The sequence below is a fragment of the Ischnura elegans genome, chromosome 1, assembly GCF_921293095.1.
Source record: "Ischnura elegans chromosome 1, ioIscEleg1.1, whole genome shotgun sequence".
NCBI lineage: Eukaryota > Metazoa > Arthropoda > Insecta > Odonata > Coenagrionidae > Ischnura > Ischnura elegans.
The window spans coordinates 11,041,542-11,062,111 of record NC_060246.1 but is presented as its reverse complement, the minus strand read 5'-3'; the positions used below and the strand labels follow the sequence as shown (position 1 = coordinate 11,062,111).

General features: G+C 37.3%; 1 long non-coding RNA gene across 1 annotated transcript; it reads left to right on the top strand.

The window, feature by feature from the left end:
* The first annotated feature begins 854 nt into the window (after positions 1 to 854).
* LOC124173924 lies at positions 855 to 18,297 on the top strand. Its single transcript, XR_006868808.1, has 3 exons — positions 855 to 971; positions 1,391 to 1,746; positions 18,012 to 18,297. It is a non-coding gene; the product is annotated as an uncharacterized LOC124173924 (long non-coding RNA).
* Positions 18,298 to 20,570: the final 2,273 nt, after the last annotated feature.

Genomic DNA, 20,570 nt, shown 5'->3' with positions numbered 1-20,570 from the left:
AGAACATACTTATACTCACCTCCTTTAGCACAATTATGACGGTAAACGTTCCACAATGGACTGCCGAAAGCTCAATGGAAAGCGGTGTACTTACTAGTGGGCAGTGATCACATGTCCTTATATGGTAATTCTATGGGGGATTCTGAATTACAACATATTACTCAGATGGGCGCCTTCCGAAGAGGCAGTATGTTCAAAACAATGCAGTGGCGGATCCAGGATAGGGAACCTGAAAATATTTAAGCAATGTTTTCCGCGTCGGGAATTCGATCGCCAACATCTCAATCGCACGTTTACTCCACTACTCCACCGCTACTGCCATCAAAGGAAATTAAAATATACGTACAGTACAAACTAACAGTGAAAACCGGGGCAAGTACACAGTAAATGCTCTGTACGAAATAATTACTAAATCCGACATAAATCGAAACAGAATAATCAATTTGCAACATCTCCGTCTGAGTGCCTATATCTTCACCCGCATGCGTAATAGTTTCGGTGAGTAACCAAGGAAAACGAAAAGAGCAAGGGAAACTAAAATTTCTCGAGAAACCACATAGTTTGTGCTAAAACTTTTGAAAGTGTCTGTATGGGACTTCACGAGACAGGGTATTTTTGTGTTGAGGGTGGCGCCGTGAGTGGTCCCCTACCCCCGCCCCTTTCAGCGCCTCCCCCTAACTACCAGCTCCACCCAACGACGCGCAAACCGAACCTCTCCCGACCGCCTTCGCGATGCACCCAAAATCAAGGTCAGCAATTTTGACTCTGCCATGGGCTATTTGAGCCAGGCAACCTTCCTTGATATACTTAGTAATTTCTCCCTCCTCCATTACCTCTCCGTGCTGTAAGTTAGAAGCAGTGCGTCACTTTAGGATTTTCCCCTACGTCCTCACTCTGTCATAGCGAAGTTTGAGTCTCGAAGAAGCTCAGTTAGTGTTGAGAGGTGGATGATCTGCCGCTGAAGGGTACTGGTAAGTCCCAGGCTCGTAAATAACCTATTATTCCATGCTGTTTCTGCGCATTAAATCATAATTTTTGTGCAAGAAGGCAACATTTTTTGGCAATAGGATTTGGTCAAAATCAATGGTGTTTCTGTATCCGCATTCTTATTTTTGGATTTTCATATTTTTTTTTACTATTATCAAAATCTGGCTCCAACGGCAACTCGCGAATTTGGTTCACGCATTATCGATTATAACTTTTCAGAAATGAACATAAACTTGTACTAGTGACACTATCATGAAACCAGACCTTTAGGAATGGCTTTCATTGTTATGTATTGCATGCATTTCCGCTGTCACAATTCCTCCTTGCCATATGATTAGAGGTATAGTGTCATCAATACAAGTTTTTTGTGTTGTAGCTTAAGGCCTGTCTCTTGTTTTTTTAGAGTTTATGAAAGGTGGAGTGAATAACTCCGTTAATACATTGGATGAAAGTACAAGCCTAAATTCAAGCTTTCATCGATCCCTGTGAAGCCTTTGGCTCAATCCTTGGTGTATTCTCATCGGTCATACTGTAAGCAGTGTGCATGTCTCATGGAAAATGTGAATCTACCTGTTGTGTTATTGAAGGGCAGGAAAGAGTGATTATCAAGCGATCCAGTGAAGTGAAAATGTCAAGCGTGCATCAAAAAATTCATTATTAGTTGTGTGTTGAATGTGAAGTGTGGGTGAAAATGTATATTTTGGGGAATTGCCGATGAACAGCTGAACTCTGCCCCCGATGGATGTCATCGGATGAAAGGTAGGGAGCCTTCTCCTCTCGCACTCAATGTGAAGCTTAAACATTTTTGCAGAAATTTATTTAAAACAAACTGGTTTTAGCATTCTCTTCTTTTGACGAGAGGGAAAATTCTTCGACCCAATGTGGGGTCTTTTTGAAAATGCAAAATTTTCTTTGAATGCTGGGTCTAGTGTTTTTGCATACAGCGAGATAAATTAAAAAATACTTTCACATTGATTAGAAATTAATTAGTAAGAACAATAGGTATTTAATGCAATTACTCTACTTTATGATCGGGTGATCCGGCCATCAATTTTCACAGGCTCTACTTGGTGGAATTACGATTTCATTGGATGAATAATAAACTTCGCCATGTACTTAAATTTAACTGCACTCATGTGTCAGCCCTAGTTTTTTAAAACTCCATACAAATGTCTGAAAGTGCAGGCAAAATTCTCAAGGAAGTACGCATCGAGTGAAAATAGGGTAAGATAAAGAAGAACATCTGAATCGTCACATGGGAACAGTGGGTTAGAGTGAGAGACTTTTTTTTGGTCGGCGCAGGGCCGGATTCACCCAAAGTTATACGCTATAGGCACCTCTCCATTGAGCGCCCCTCCTCACCTGAGCCCCCGATTTTTATATTAGGCATAACCACTCGCATGAGGTAAGAGAAGGCGCGCCTTGGACTGCGACACCCCTGGGTACGTGCCTATTTCGCCTTACGGTAAATCCGGCCCTGGGTCGGCGGAAGTATTCTTTCCCTCTTCCCACTGAGCTCTTGACACATGGACGTGCAAACCTACGCGAAGCAGCGATCGCGGCGGGCATGACCGTATTTGACCGCATCTTTCTCCCTTTTCACCCCCTATGGTGATGACTGGATAATGTTCTCAGGCTTACGATGATTTTCCTCTCTCGTGAATGACATGCATTCAAAGGAATTACCGCAACCGCTCGACCGAATGCATCTTCTAAATTATGGTTATATTTGTTGTATAGGTACCTCTTTCTCGACATATTCTTTTGCATTATTCAGAGTATATACCTTCACTAGGTCCTTTGCATACCGTCTAATTCTTCGACGCAACATTAGCCATTTATGCTGACTCAAAATTTCGGCCTTATTTACTTCTTTTCTGTGTTTATCGATGTTAAAACCCTCCTCATTTTTTTGCTTCTTCGCGTAGTCCATGGAAATAAGAAATTTTGAAACCGTTTGGGAGCTGAAGTAAAACCAGAGAAAACTTTCTTAGTGTATTTCTAAAACTCATCGTGATTTTCGTCAGAATATTCAAGTATTCGGCGAAAGTTCTGTCAGTTTTACTCATGCTTAAAGGTATAGAGGCAGACGAAGGCCCTCTCTTCAATTTTAGTTGAGTACGACCTATATTATTGAATTGCACTTTACTGATAAGCGAACCTCACAGATCCTGCCTGAATCACTGGTGAAACATTCATGAACATTCTCATGCAAAACGCGTTTATTAAAATTCATGAACGCGTCAAGTTAGCAATTGAAAATCACTATAGTGGGGGTGACCAAGGTATTAACTTGGCGAGCGCTGAAGCTGATATTTACTAAATTATTTCCAGACTGCTTTTTCTTGCGGCATGCGACATTTTATTGTCAAATGGGACTCTGTTGATCGCTAACGGACTCTACTACGTTTAGCCGCTATAACCTCCACCACCTAAAGTGAACAATTAAACGTAACTAACAATGGTTATATTTTGGGAAAAAATTAACCAAACTTTCTAGTTATTTACAACATGTTTAAACCTACTCAAGATGCCTCTTTTTATACTATTAATTAATGAAAAAGCCAAACATATCAATGAAAATTAATTTTAGTGGCTAAAAACTGGTTAATTATGAAAAAAAATATTAAAAATAAACGATATGACTTACCTACAGTAAGATTCGACGTTGAAGACCAAGAAATTTGACTATCTTAACGGAAAGAAATCAATTCCATCAGTGGCTCCGTACATTTTCCTCAGTAGTAGCTCTCGCAGGTAAATTATATCTTCGGTTAGAGTTGTGGAGGCTCCAGTGCTGCTCCCAATGAACCATTCAACAATCCCTTTTGTAGAGTGATGACGGCATCAGGTTATTCCACCAATACATCGCTGAGTTGAGCATGGCCATCTGGGAAACGAATCTGCGAATGACCAGAAAAAATAATTACAAACATTCATTATTAGCATTAAATTTCCTTCAAGTGTTATTCATTGCATCGACATTTAGATGAAAGAATTATGGCACATTTATTCAGGCTTAATGACTCTATTTTGAGGGTAAGAAAAGTGTGCCAAGTACTAACCAATCGCTTATAAATGAACAGATGCAAAAAGGCTTAGAAAGCTTTAGCGAAATCTGTGGCATAGTGGAAGAAAATTGCTGACCGAATTTAATAGCATACATTCTTAAGAAGATTGGAGACCGTGTTTGCTATTAAAAGTTGTTTTATAACTGCACAGATTTCACTGTTTATGCTTGATTAGTTAACGCGACAACAAATTCCTTGCGGACGTCACTTGAAATTTTATCTGCATTGAACGTAAGGAAGCAATTATGAAAATCTCGAAAGACATATTCGCATATGGAAAATCAATAGAAATTTCCATTTCGTAGAATCTTTGCCACCGAAATAATACGTAGATCCGAAAGAGAATTGGCCATTAATATCCCGAAAAGATGAATACGATCCTTGAATTGAATGGAAGCTGCTAATGTTCAATGTGGCTTTCATTTAATTTTAAGGTCTTTATATTTAAATCGACAATAAATTTTAATACATCATTGGAGAGAATTTAAAAGGGGTGTATTTTTAAGCACTAATGGGAACATAAATATACTTCTCGCTTATGTGCATATCGCATGGTGGGATTAGAAATGTTCTTATCGCTCACGAACTCCGCGATATCAATACACTGCCATCTCTGACTTACCTCAACAAATACCGCTGCATTTCTTCTTTGTATTTCTGTTGATAGTTACCGCTCTCCATTCTCGTTTCCCCGGAATGAGACGGTGACTTCAACGAACGAAGAAACGGCTGAAACAGTTTAGAAAATTAATTTTATAAATTTCAAACTCGCAAAAACATGATTCTACCGCATGCACCGTTGGTGAACGTACTGGGGTGTGTTGTGCTTTCTTCGTAAGTGGGGGAAGGGGAGGCGCTGGATTAGAAGCGACAGTTGAATGCAGACCGTTGATAGTCTAATGTTTAGTTTTTCGTAAAGCAATGACGTGCTCTGCAAACGTACCCACTGACCTTCGTAGATACTAGAAAATTCTGGAACATTGATCACGTGTGTTGCGACCGTTGGCTTTTAAAGAAATTCCGCGCTATTTTTGTATAACAGCACCAACTTGTGAACAAATATTATTGGCTAAGCGTTGCATTGGTTTTCCGCGATGTATACGTCACGTGGCTGACGGAGTACCAGAAGTCCCCCTCCCCCTAGTTCTTGGATTTCACTTCGCGGCGAGCTCTCATGGGGTTAAGATGTGAGTACCTAAACTATTCCTTAAGTGAATATTTCTTTGTATTATTTTCAATGGAATTCCAATTATCTTAAGTGGAGGAATAATTCGCAAATACTATTTATTTAACTTTATTAAGTAACCGTGATCATGGTGGCTATTATTTTGAGTGAAAAGTTTTTATTACGCCGAACGTCTTCACGTTCCAATTATAATGCCATGTGAGGAATTCGCCTTGAAGTTAAAATAAGTTTCAGAGCCTTTTTTTAAGGAGCGCGAGTGATAGAGAATCTTCCTCTCGGATTACAATCATCGCACTTTTAACCATGTGAATTTTGAATGGAAATAATTCCTCTGTTGAAAAGCATTGCGGCAATGGTCGAAGTGCCACATTTGATTTGTTGCGAAATCGAAGGTTTTATGTGACAGATACTCAATTATTCAACTCGTTTGTTCCCGCTTTAAGCTCGTGTGTATTCCTTCCGAGTGGAATATCTGTAACTTATTTCATTATTATGAACATTGCATTACGTTATGGAGTGTCGACATTTGAAATGAATAGGTAACCTGAGAGAAATTTTATTTATACATTCACCGTGTTTCTTAGTACATCAAAGATAACATTGTCAATACAGGAATTATGATCCTTATGGAAATACGGTAGCTTACTTCCAGTACTCCGGTAGCTTAATTCATTTTTTGCCGAACGTAAAACTTATGAATTTTATCGCTGTAACTGTAAATATGAGGTATTACAGTAGACGTGGAACAGTGTGTTTCATGCCAGCCACACTGCTTCGTCATCGATCACGAGAGAACCTATAATTTTAAAATGAAGATCATATCCGTGATAGCTTCAGTTGCCAGATATCATCCCTTATTCTCCCTTTGATAATTTTCTCTTATTGGGGCTTGGATAGTGAGTTATTCTGCAGGTTCTAAGAGGTATTTTGCAAATCCTTTATATTTAAGTCAAGGGAATTGCAGTCAAATAATTTAGTCAAGGTATTTAACTGCCACTCCGAATCCGCTCTGCAATTATTGGTCATCTGCTTTTGATGATGAGTAAAAGTAAGAGCATATTGGATTTATAGCAATTCGTTTGGCAATTTCTTTTTTCCACAAATTTCGTTAGTAAGACAATTTGTAATAGTTATGCTACATGTGAACTGTAAAATTCTAGTGCGTGAAAATTGCCAGCCTTTAATGCGAACTTTTTCTTTTCTGGTGCACTAATAATATAGGGATATCGGATCAATTCCATCGCACGGGTGGGGCTAAATGGGGAATTGCGATGAGGTTTCAAGGCAGGAGAAGACCGAAGAAATATGGTGAGTCAATATCATTCACTTTATGAAAATTACTCGATAGATCTTCAAATATTCCCATGCAGTGGCGCAGCGAGGGGAGGGGGTTTGGGGGATAAAAAGCTCACAGATATTTTTGAGTTCAATCTATTTTACTTAATTGGATTATTCTATCTTCTTCTATCTATCTATATCTGTATATATAAAAGAAAGTCGAAAATCGTGTTAGTTAGAACACTTATAACTCGAGAACGGCTGCACCGATTTTAGTACATTAGGCTCTTTAGATTCGTCTCAGCCCCGGATAACATATAGGACATTAAAAAATAGGAAAAGTTCACAAAGAAATTCAACTTTATCTTAGAGATATGTTTTTAGGAGTTGATTGTTAAGACGGTCAAAAAAGCAAGATTTTTTTTCGATTTTACTAATGTATTGACTGATCTTTTTAACAATATTAAAAAAATTTTAATGTTCAAACATGTTAAAAATATTTAAATAATATTAAAATAGTATTAAAATAATTGAATTAGAGGTAGGCTCAGCTCGAATTGAGTTGTCAACAAACACATAACTACCGTGTGTGTAAACAACCCCTATGAAAAAATTGTATAAAACTGTTTCAAAATTTTATACAATTTATACAATTACCATGGCAATTGTATAAATTGTATAAAATTTTGAAACAGGTTAATACAATTTTTTCATAGGGGAAATCTCCAAGCAATTGTTGATTATCAGTAATGTCCGTGTACTCTGCATGAATTCAAATCTTTTAACTTTGTAATAAACGAAGACGAAGTCACCAACTATCTATCTGAATATTTAAAGTCCTTGGACGCACCTGGCTTACCACGGCACGATTTACAGCTAAAGGTAGGCTCTGTGTTCATGATCTTTCGAAACCTAAACCAACCAAAACTATCCAACGGAACGTGTTTGGTTATTAAAAATACTGATAATGAAAGTGATTCACGCCACTATACTCAAAGGAAAATTCAAAGATGAGGAAGTTCTCAATCCGAAGATTCCATGATTCCGGGTCTGTAGGGTATAGAAAATTCGCCAAGGTAAGCGAGAGGTGTGGGGGCCCTCCCCAGACATTTTTTAGGATAAAAGGTTCAAAATGGTAGGTTTTGCGGCTGTGTGAATAGTTAAATATTTTGTGACTCATCCGTCCCCCATATATTAATAACCAAATGCTTTATAAAAAGATTCTTTGAGATTTTGGGTGGGTTTAAACCCCCAAAAAACCCCCTCCCTGCGTCCCTCTTCACTTTATTTTTATTTAGCTTTATTCGCTTTATCTTGCGCCTGATAACAAAACAAAAACTTTTATTTATCAGAAGGCTCTTGACGCAAGATATGAAACCCGAATGTGTAGGGCACACCGTGGTGCGTTTAAGCATGCAGCATGTTTACGCAGTGCATTTTTTCCAAACAGAGATACTATAACTGGCGCGCCTAAAGTCATTTGATACGAATGCTGCTTCATAGGGGCTTTTCTTACACTATTTTGAGCATCAGTCAAGCGTCGGTCAAGCGTTGCGTTAACCTGCCCCGTGAACGAGTCAAGTTTACGCTACGGACTTAGACCTAAAAACATTTGTTTACGGTTAATAACACAAATAGCCAACAACTGAATGCGTAAATTTTTTTAAATTAATATTTTCTCATTAAATTTATAATAAATCAAATATGATTAAAACGATACAGCCGCTCTTTATTTACTAATGGTGCAACTAAACTATAAGTTCATTGAATGTTAGGCGGTACGAAGTTCGCCGGGTCAGCTAGTAGAAAATAAGAGGTAGTATTTTAATGTTTTACCTTGAAAAAACTACCGGATAGGAAATTGTTTTATGAGAGAAGATAATTTTTGCGTTATATTTATCAGATGAGCAATCGGATTGCCTTGAATTGCTTTTAATATGAATATCTAATTTTTCACTGAAAGAAGTTTTGCGAAATATAAAATCGTTTCAGGCTTGATTTTGTGGAATACTGCTATTTGCATCATAAAAGCACAAATGTTAATTTCCACACTATTCAATTCACCACTCAACGACCGACCATGGTTTTAACTATTTGTATAATTTTCAAGGTGTTTGAAAATGACACAAAGTGTCGAAACCATGGTTGGTCGTTGAGTGGTGAATTGAATAGTGTGGAAATAAACATTTGTGTTTTTATCACGGAAGTAGTGAGATATTTATGGTCATAGTAAAATGACAAGCATTCAGTCGTAGTTCGTCGTCGTCCTTTTCTTTCGTTCGGGAATACTCGAACATTAGCATCGTTCGGCGTTTTTTAAGAAAAATAGTGCGAGCAACATCAGCGCGGAATAATAATTGTGAGTCAACCCTTTATGGTGGCCATGGAAAAACAAAATTTACCTGCCCACCTGGAATCAAAAAGGGAGATTTTATTATTTATTTTATTGGATATTATTATTTATGGGAGCAATTCACCCCACCTGCGCCCCTCCCAACTTGAACTTACCACTTTAATTAACAGTAACGCCCATTCGCACTAGGCCCTAACAATCTATCCATATCCTTATCTCCATCCTCCCCCCTTACCTCAAATCTCTCCTCAATGGATAGCATTTCTTCATTTCTCTTCCTCTCCGTGCATCTCACCTTTTCCGTTCTTTTTATGATCTCATCTCGGATGCCTTCATTCTTTTCTTGTCCCTATTTCGTCGTCGTCGTCTAAGTTTCCGCACTAATATATATCGTTTGTATTAATTGCGCAGAAATAGTCATCAGGTACCCAGGAACGCGGTATATTTTTATTGAATAAAAATTATGCAGGCGTAGTTTGTAGTGATAACGATCAGTATTTGCTAACTCGTAAGACTGCCTCAAGGTATTCATTACGCGTGTAAGTTCTATTATTGGAGCGAAACCACTTACACAACATAATGTGGAGGACATTCACATGCATGATATCACTAGGCGCCAACTACGACTGATTCTAGCAGAAAAAAAATAAACGAAAAACTGGAAAAAACTTAGTTTGACCTCTCAGTTAAAGGGTGAAAGATAAAATATGTACTTAATGTGCCTTAAAATTGCAAGAAATAAGCAAGCAAGTCATTTAATTATTGCTTCTGATGGTTTTTTAACTATCGAAAATATATTTATGATAACAATTTAGACATTACAACTTTCTATGAACATTTAGATGTGTGTTAATTGCTTACTGATACTTGGAATACATTATACATTATTTAAATATTTTCTTAGGGAAATGTTAGTAACTATTGGAATAAGTATCATAACAAAGTAAACATAATAATTTAGCGCACATTGGTATATTTTATTTCTCGTGTGATGAGAAGCGTAGAAAACTGTAGGTTAACATATCTCCCAAGAAAATTCTTAGGAATAATGAAGTGTCAGTGTGTCTAAAATACTTCAATATACAACAATATGCATTGATATTATTTGGTTATTATGTATTAAAGGCATAATCTTGAAGGTTATTTTGGAAGCAACTTATAGAATACTCTTTCAGACGTAAATTCCGATTTTAGCTTCTTCCTTACATGCGCGTTGCGACGCAGATACGTCTCGGTATTTTTAGTGCAAGCCAGACTACTCAGACCATCTGTCTCAGAATGCTATCACGGTGAGAATCGCGCGACTGAGAACTTATGCTTCGCCTTGTGTTCTGACACCGGGAGTCGGGGAGGTAGCGAATAATCTAGGAATAGAGAAACAATAATGCCATGGTGAGAGTAAGTCAAAATGGCCCATTCAAGGCAAAGAAGGCATTTAAGCAATACCCGAAGTTTGAGCGCAGCGGAGAACGTAGTTGCTCGCGCTGGCCGTGGGGACCGACTTTTGAAAATGACTGTGCTTCTAAAACTTATTTCCGTTATATTTTGAGATAATATTTTGTAAAAAAGCTTCCTTATCAATTTTCTTTTCCCTGATGCACAAAGGTTAAGAAAAAGACTTCGCTGTTTCACAAAATAAAATATATTTGCGACCGGTTTCGATACAGCGTATCATCATATTGCCATATCTGGCCTGGCAAAATACGCTGTATCGAAACCGGTCGCAAATAGGTATATTTTATTTTGTGAAACAGCGAAGTCTTTTTCTTAACCTTTGTGCATCATGAAGAGGTTTCACCATGTTACGCCAACCACCATCGCATTTCTTTTCCCTGTTTAATTCTCTGAGTAGCATTTTATAATTTACCTTCGAATCTGCACTCAATTTGCGTTTTTTTGTGACTCGACATTAGGCTTTTTTTAATGACCTAATTCTGTTGTTGTAGTACTCCGGATCGGTATTTTCTGTGAGAGTCCTCATCGGAACAAAAGTACGCAACCCCTAATCCATTATATTCTTGAAAGAATCCCAAATTTCTTCGACATTTTTACTTTTGCTTACCCGGAATATATCTCCTTGTCAGAAAACTCTGAAACGTATCATTATCGGCTCGGTTATATTGCCACATTATTTTTCTCATCCCTTAGCCACTGCACTTTTCCCATTTAAGCCGGAGACATACCGCTGAATGGTCACTCATTCCCGGAAGAAGTCTACTTACCTATTCATGATGTCTGGTCGTCATTTCCTTAACTAGACGGTCATTCACACCGTTCCATTCTCCATTTGCTGTTGGCGGGGATGCGTTCTGATTGGTTGAAAATTAAGCGGAATATTTCATTAGTTTTGTCGACTTTCATTCTCAAATAGCCTGCTCGCCTCCCTGAAAACAAATGCTGAGCGAAGCTTCGCCGTTGACTTGTTTGCCCACTCAAAACCGGTGCGATACTCGAAGTTTTTTTTTTTTTGGCAAAACAAAACAGCGCGTACGACTAAGATTACGACAACCATATTCACGTGAGTGGGCAGATAAGTTAACTGCCAGATGAATAGACTTCTAGAGTCGTCTTTTTGCGTTTTATTTGTTAACGATAATGGTTAGAAATAAATAATTACTATTAGGGATGGACGGATCCAGGATTTTTTTTCGGATCCGGATTCGGATCGGATCCTTGATTTTCGGAGCCGGATCTTTTGGATCGGATATTTTCGGATTCAAATGCATTTTCATATTTCTGCTATCAAACGAAGTAATAATTCAAGTACTTACCTTCATAAAAGGAAACAAAATATTGAAAAATCATGAATTTACAATAGATTTCTTTGAAAAATGACGTTTTTTTCTCGATTATGAAGGGTGTTAAATTTGTTTGAAACCCTCTACATTGTACCCTGTTGTTTAAAAATTCCCCCCTCTGATTTTGAATCCCCCCCCCAACGAAGACAATAATTTATGGTCCGTGTGATTTCGGAAAAAAACAACAGAGGCACGGGCTGATGGACGGCCGAGGGTGGTTTGCTGAAATCTGCGACATAGTTACTTTTGACGTGGTTATTATCCTACGACGCTGAGATTCCCTCGATGATTGTTCAATCTCTTGGGAAGAGTCACACTATGTGCCTGTCGTATTTTGCCTTTTTTATTTTCCACAGCTGAAATTCTACTACGTAACTTCGGATCCAGATCTGTTGTCTTCCGCGACTTTGGATCCGATGTATCCGATGAAGGGTAATATCCGCGGATATTTGGATCCGAGGTATCCGATCCGACCAGCCCTAATTACTAAATATTAAAATTACTTTATTGTGAATCCACTATTTTTTTAGTTACATATGGGTTTACTGTTAATGAATCATGCCAGACTATCATCACTTGTCCACAATCCTAGCATATATTTGACGCAGATCTCTGCTAAATTATTTTGTTGGCTAATCATTTCGCACCTACTTATTTCTTCTTTACTTACTTCTCTTGTTCTTTTTTTCTATCGTCTCTTACGCATATTTTACGCGATGTAATTTTTTCCATCCTTTCCGTCAAATTGTCCCTCGATGACTGTCTTCATCAGGCCATCATGTCTCAAGATGTGGCCTTTAAGGTTGTTCCATCTTATTACCAAGGTTTTCATTATCTTCTCACCTGCTCTGCTTAGGACTTCAGCAGTTCTTACTCGGTCGATCCATTTGATCCTCATTATTCTTCTGTAGTACTACATTTCGAAAATCTCTTCATTTGTTATCTCTTCTGTTATCATTTTCCATGCCCCATCTTCCGTAGGGAATCAGTGTGTTGAGATTTTCCCAATTGAACTTCAATACAATATCTTTTTTTTTTCGCTTCCAAGGATAATTGGTTGGGAAATTCCCGATTGAGGGTTTTCGTGACGTAAAGCATTCGATAAACTATTGAGTCTCTTTGCAATTAATAATGGAATATTTTTGCTCTGGATTAATTTTCAACGTAAATGGAAACGTAGTTGTTGAGATTTACCAGTGTTAACTGTCGGCTACTTCACGACACGCGGCGAGTGAAGAAATTTGAAACGAATCTGTATTGCATGTTCATTCCGATTCTCAGCACAGTGCATGAAATTTCACATCTTCCAACTGTTGATGTTTTCCTCACTCGGGCGTGCATTCATTTCAGAATTGAAACAGGCTCTATTTTTTCATGCACTCTTTGTGCCTCACGGCTTCGCACCATTAATTTTGCTTTCCACGTTGGTTTGTGCATTAGGCCGCGGAATCTCATGTCTCGACGAGAACGTGATATGGAGCCCATTGGACTTTTTTATTCTTCAATACGATGGCCTGCATTCGTCCCTGGTCATGACTGACCAAATACCCCCTCTTACTCCCACCACGCAAACACTCAACGAAGTTATCCCAGTGTTCCTCTTTTTGCTCGGAATTAGGTGGACACGTACGACCTTCGGAGTATCGTACGAATGACTCTGTTTGAGGAGAAGCACATCCGTGAGTCTTGATCTAGTCCTTCCATAAGCAATACTTTGTTATTTAGCCGTATACGATTGAGATTTTTGATAGTCATAGATAATTTTGTCGTCATTGTACGCCACAATTATGCCTTTGTGCGTCTGTTTAAAAATATAAATATTCATATAGGTCCCGCAAAAGGAAAAAAAATTGAATATTCTGTATTGAATTTGTGGAACCAGCGTTGCTTCGATTGTGAAGTGAACTTAATTCATGAGTATTGCAGAATGTTCACAATTTATCTTGGGAATTGGGATTATAACATTCCTCTCTAAGTCTTTAGTCGAATACATTTCACTATTGATTTTGTACAGCTGGCTCAACGTCTTTTCTCCTGTATTTTTTATTAGAGTTGGGTTGGGTTATGAACTATTTTTACCGTCAGTTATTTCGAAAGGTAAATTACTTTTACAGTCTTAATATTGATTTCGCCCGTTTCAAAGTGAGAGGGAAGTTCGGTGTACATCAATATGTAGCGTTTATATCGCTTTTATAAAGCTGCTATTATGCTATTATATCCATTCATGCTATTAATTTTTATATGCTCCAAAGAGTTCTAAAGCCTAATAAGGCGTTTATTGTATAATGGAGAACTTGCAAGGGTTTTGTATAGGCAATTTAACTCATGCATCGTAAAGAATATCAAAAATCTTTAATATGTATACTTCTCTTTAACCTGAGTCACGCATATTAATTGAACAATAGCGCCCTGAAAATATTGATATCGTTTTACGGCATTTATGACGCGTGAAGTCATATATGCCGTTCCGTGGCATGGTAACCAGGCATAACAAAGTGTTTATCAGTTCGAGACGCTGGAAAGTGGATTTACCTTAAGATATACATCTCCTGCACTGTACTACAAGTTCAAAGAAGTACGCTAGCTGTTTTTATTTCACACTTCAGAGAATTATCGGCATGGAAGCTGGATATATTCGTGCGGAGTCCGGAAATCTGCCCGAAGTCGATTCTCCCAAAATGATGGAGTACTTAATGAGCTGTGACAAGTAAACATCAGCTGAAATACGAAATGTAAAGGCTTTGCGGTAAGTATTTTATGTTATTTACAAGATAAATGAATATATAAATTGTTTCCATGTGAATTCTGTTGCAGTAGGTCGTCATTATTAGCAAAGTTGTGATAATATATGTGACCTTTTCGCAATGTTTACATTATGAATCTCTATTTCAGATCTATGAGATAAGAATACATGAGAGGGCGATTTGACGTGTGCGATTACAAAGATGTAATAATTTATACCAAGTGAAGTGTTTTTCTGGAACGTAAAGTTACGGCCAAAAATTATAATGCCACCATGGTGTTCGACGAAGCGTCGAAGACGATTTTGAGCCTTGACTGTCACGATTGCACAGCGTCGTCAGGTAATTATAATGCTTCGGCGTAATGATTCATTAATACTAGTTATTAACTAATTCATGCATATCTTTATTAGTAGCTGAGACCGCAGTTAATGGCTTTATAAGTACCTTTAAGTTATGATGTTTATTTGTAATGGTTTCAAGTAACTCTTAAATTTATTGTAATTTCATCAAAGTTTAGACGTATACCGACGTATTTTAAAGACAAAATATTCACGTAAAATTGATGGTAATATGTAAAATAATAATTTGTAAAAAATAAAATGTAAATTATTTTTCTGGAAGATGACTAATGATGCAATGTTTACCACTTCATGTTTAAGGGGGATGCAAGCATGCCTTGGCTTTCCTAATGTGGCTCCACAACAAGAGCTTAGAGCCTTCCCCAACTGAAGTTGAGTGCTATTGGCGCAAACCACCTTTGTCTGGTATGAGAAATCAACTCCTTAAGGCCACTGATCTATGAAATTTGAAGCCTGTGTACCCAAGTCTTGGAACTGGTGATTTCAAGGACCGGGTATAGATGGACTGCAGGGAAAATAACGATCAATGTGTCCTGTTGGCTTACAACTCTCCCTCTCACTCCCTTGAGCAGTTGGACTTATTTCATTTGGGCATTTTATTTAAAACTAAAATTTGACCAATAAGCTCTATGAGGATTCAGCAGACAGGTTTTCGGAGTTACTACCGCGTAGATTCATCTCTGCAGACGACAGTTTCACCGGCATTACAGCAGGCTTCTTCAGGTCAATGAAGTGGAGATCCGTGCATACAGATCTTATACACCCCGTCGGAGGCCGGTGCAAGAAGCCTGCTGCAATGCCGGTGAAACTGTCGTCTGCAGAGATGAATCTACGCGGTAGTGACTCCGAAAACCTGTCTGCTGAATCCTCACCACACCGCGAAAGCCTACACAAGGAGCTCTATGAGGACTTCATTCAATTTTCTAAGTCAAAAATGACCCTGCCCCTTTGTTTACAAGCATCATCATTGACTGTTGGGCAGGCATCAAGTCACCTGTGTTATAAGTTGAGGTATGCACGAGTGGGTGCCTCAATGATTTATACAGAGGGTAACTGTAAGATGGATGGTGGTAGTGCCCTGGCAGAGCTGCTGTTGGGTGCTCGACCCTTTAAAATCACAGGGCCAATGAAGAGGGGGAAAGACCTAGAAGGTGATGTAATTAAGTCATTAAGACGAGAGTTGGGTGTTAGTTTTGAAAATACAGGACTTTTATTGAAGGCTGAACTCCCTGAATTTGTGGCATCGCCTGATTAGTTCTGAATATGTGGTAAAGGTGAAGTGTCCCACATCTGAAACATGCAAGAATTATATTAGCAAATGTGGGAAAGTGGGCAGAAGATGTCATGCACAACTGCAATTCCAAATGTTGTTTTATGGGAGGGAAAAAGGAATATTGTGCGTTGCTGACCCTAAGTACGAAGTCAATTCCAAAATTGAAATTAAAATTGTCAATTATGATACAAATTTAGCGAAGACCCTGGTTGAAAGGGCCAGGGAATTCTGGAGAAAAAATATATTCCCACTGTTAATGAAAGCCCTTTGATTTCAATAAAAAGTTTTAATGGATATTACTTTACAATTTCTTTTAAAACCTTAGTCCATTTAAATTTCACCAGAAGTCAACTGTCTATGTTAACAACCTATATCTGTATTCCATAAGTGGAATGGTTGGATTCTGGATGGCAAAATGTAAGTTATGTTAATATGAAAATATGAGTTACCTGAGAAAATATGAGGTACTTCTAAACTTATGGTAAAATACTAATTTCAGAGGTTTGTAGAATGTTTTTAATGCCTTTATTTACAAGTATTGCTATAATAATAGACAAGCTCTCACTGACTCATTAAATTGCAATACCTAATCACACTTCTTAATTATCTTATTTTCTAAATTTATCAATCCTGCAGCTATTTTATTGACATAAATTTTACGCAATTTTTCTGACAAGTTGCCATTTAAGTTACATTTAATTACCATATATGGCTCCCCTGCCATCCCCAAAACTCCGCCAGTGCACCTTTTCCCCGTTAGTGCTGCCCAGAGTCCCGGAGGAAGCGGCCGGAACGGCGGCCCCCGCTGCAGTAGTACCTCGGAGTCCTCGGAACGGCATATGTGACGTCAGACCCTTGGAAACAACCACGCCCCCTTTAGAACGCCGTTTTTCGCGCCGTTGGATTTTCGACAACTTTGAGAATTTTTATCTCGGGAACGAAACGTTACCTATCCCTCGGGTTTTTTGCGTTGTGCAATATTCAACGTCCTCTGTCTCCTCTATTTTTTTCAAAAAATGTGCTAGTTCTCCATTTACATAGGGTGAATGACATGATGAAATTATAAATAGGTAATTATGCATAATTTTAAGACACAATGGATATCCCAGCACATTTTCTATATTAATATTAACCTTGTGGAACTTTAAATTCTCGTATTATCGGATTGAAATTTTTGAACATTTTTATCCACATTAGGCCAGCACTTATCAAATGTAGTTGTATTTTTATTACTAATTTTGGATGCGTAATTTTGACTATTCAGTGTTCCATCCTTTATGCAATGAGTAAGAGGAGTAAATTTTATGCCTTATTGTATACTTTGAAGACAATATTACACAAGCACAGAGGAGAATCTGCTTTTACACGAGTATCAAAGCAAATTTGAATGTTAACCAAGCCCTTCAGACATGGTAATCATTTTACGATCAATTAAGCATAAATATTTGTTGACATTTATTCTAATAGTTAGCAATTATTTGGCTTGGTTATTGTTAATTTAGATGCCCAGATGAGAGAAGATCAATGTATGGGAATATTAAAAGAACATGACGTTTCGATAAATTTTATACTTTTCTTATTCGCTCATGTGCAGTGAGTATTTGCTCAAACTTCACAATCCGCCAATTGCAGCTACCCTGCAGATATTCTGCGATTATGAATTTCCACCCCAATTTACGCCCGTTACTATTAGTTACGCCCGTTAACATCATCTATTGATTAAATAAAAATTGGCCTAATTTCAATTAATATATAAAATACTCTATTTATATGACATATCCTGGTGTTTGCTCTATAATTACAGGATAAGTATAATTTATCACATTCCGTAAATTTTGCTTTTGACTTATTTATAATCTTATGAGCAATACTTTGGCAAAGTTTTCATGTAATGCGGTCCTGTTCTCATGGGTAACGTCGGACTCAGAAACTGACTTGGATTCTCTTTTGTCTTCTTTATAGAATGAAAGGGTGCAGACAAAGTGTCTTCGAAGCATCGAAAAGTGAAATCACCAAATGAAGAAATTCAAATCTTCGGCCGAAAAGAAAATCAAGGAAGAAATATGGCTTCGATGAGGGGTGTGGGGGAGTGATACGCTCTTCATCGATCGGAGTTTATGGCTGATAAGTGATGTTATTTTGCAGTGCCCTGGGTATAAATGTATCCATCTTTTACCCATGCATACACATTAGGCCGGCCCTTATTTTTCAGAATTGCGAAAAGTTATGTTTTCCTGGTCTCAAAATGATCCAAATTGTGTTTATATTCACGTGTTAAAATTTGGTTACTTTAAAATAACGGCAACCCGTGCCCCAAGGGCCCTAAGTACTAAGGACCCTCAATTGAGTTTTTTGGGGCCGAAAAAGCGCTATTTCTATGTAAAACGTAAAAGTAAAGATCTCTAGGGCCGATTTTCTGTTATTTTTTTTAACCTATCTATTAGCGTTTAGGAGATATCGTCCGTCGTAATGCAATCCCCCCCCTTGGGCGCCACCCCGCACCGCGGCACCGCTGAGGTATGTCCCGCACCGCTTACTAGAGACTTCCCTTCCCCTCCCTCGGCAAAGACTTTGCTCCTGATATCAAGATCTAGCCTATGAAGAAATGTGCTTACGTTAGAAAGAATCTGTTGAATAAGCATTGCTGTCCTTTTACAAGAATTAAACTAATTTATAATGTATTTTCTGTCTTTATTTATCAATTGATTTTATTTCAATGGAGGTTTCATTGGTATAATTATTTTCTCTGCTCTAAAAAAAACGTTCTTTATTGATATGTATTGAAAATAGTATGATATATTATGTTTAAAAATAAAGTGATATTCAAAGTTATGCATGCCAAATGCATATTTTTTCTTAAAATGCGATTATATAAATGATTTTTAGTTTATTTTGTAATAATAAGGTATTCTACATGAGTGTTGTGTCTGTGTATGCTACATTACAGCAATAATTATTTTATTAACTGTATTTGAATGCTATTTTTTGTAAGTATATGCAAAATTAGCTTTAATCATTAAATATTTTTATTTCTGCGGTTTTTCAATTTATTTTATGCTAATGGGTATTTGTTTTTAATGAATGCAATGGCTGCATCTATTTTTCATGCATTCATTTTGATGGATTTGGCGGAAAGTATCAATATTGTACGGTTATTTGAGTAATTTTTATCGATGCAAGATAATATTGACAATAATATTTTTAACTGCTATTTTCATTTAAGTTATAAAATAGAAAGGAGAATGTTTTTAACCTCATCATGTGGCTCCAAAAGTAAATTTTTATAAATCCTTTGGGGCTTCCATGCCAAAAAATATTTAGAGATAAAAAAATCTGAATCCCTCAGAGAAAATGAGATATTCTAGGTTCATGGTCATGGGGAAAATGATAGCACTGCTTTTAAGAGGCAGGGAGGTCTCAGGGGTGGTCACTACCGATGTCAAAGGAATGGCATACGAGAAGCTTGGCTACTAATGCGTCCAACCGTAAGTTTTTAAGGGTGGTCAAGACAATGGTACAGTTCACATGCCGGTATTGTCAACCTGTTGACCTCCGAGGGTCATTGATAGGTCAAATTTCTAAGAGTTATCTTAAATTCTATCAATTATTAAATGTTCCCTGTAGTTTTTTACATAACATTATGATAATAGCGTAGATTAGAATGCCGGTTTGGCAAAGGACGAGAACATTTTAATTCTGGGGAAATACTTAAGGTAAGTCCAGTTGAGATGCCCCACCTTTAAGGAAATGTCTGCATATCTATGACTGGGGTAATAATGTAGGACTTTACGATATAATACGACATTTATTGATTATGAACAATATTCCAACAAATTTTGATTAAAAAATATTCACCCCGAAATATTTTAACTTTTCCATAAATATGCATTTGGCCATCTCTCCCAACTGTCCGGGTGAGCCCACCTCCTCGGGAGAGATGCCCCGAAATTATTATTTAAATATTGCACTGAAACTCGTTTATAAATGACAAAAATAGAAATAATATTTTACAGGAGCTTCTTACCTAATTTACAAAAAATTGTTATATATATTTTTTATATCACGAGATGTGGGTCAAATGTAAATATTATTTAAAATAAAAACACTATCAGACTTAAAGCCCTGAGGATGGACAAATATAATGTCCGAAACGTAGGCAAAGTTTGAAAAAATAAATAATATTTACATTTGACCCACATCTCGTGATATAAAAAAATATATATATATATAATAAGGGGTCGTGAAGTATAAAGTTTGAATCAAAAAATTGTTTTAAAATTGCTCTTCACTTTTTCCTCGATCAGTTTGGTTCTACGTTTATTTGCAGAGATTTCCGTAAATTTTAATGATTCGTGCTGCCAGTGATCGCAATTGCAACAGCTGATCATAACTACTGTTAATTCTGTGGTAAAATAGTTATTCTCACATTTCACAAATCTGTTCTGGTCATCTTCAATGATCAGTTTTTCCTTATTCTTTTCCAAATTTACTATTTTTGAAACGTTGTATTTTTTACTCTCC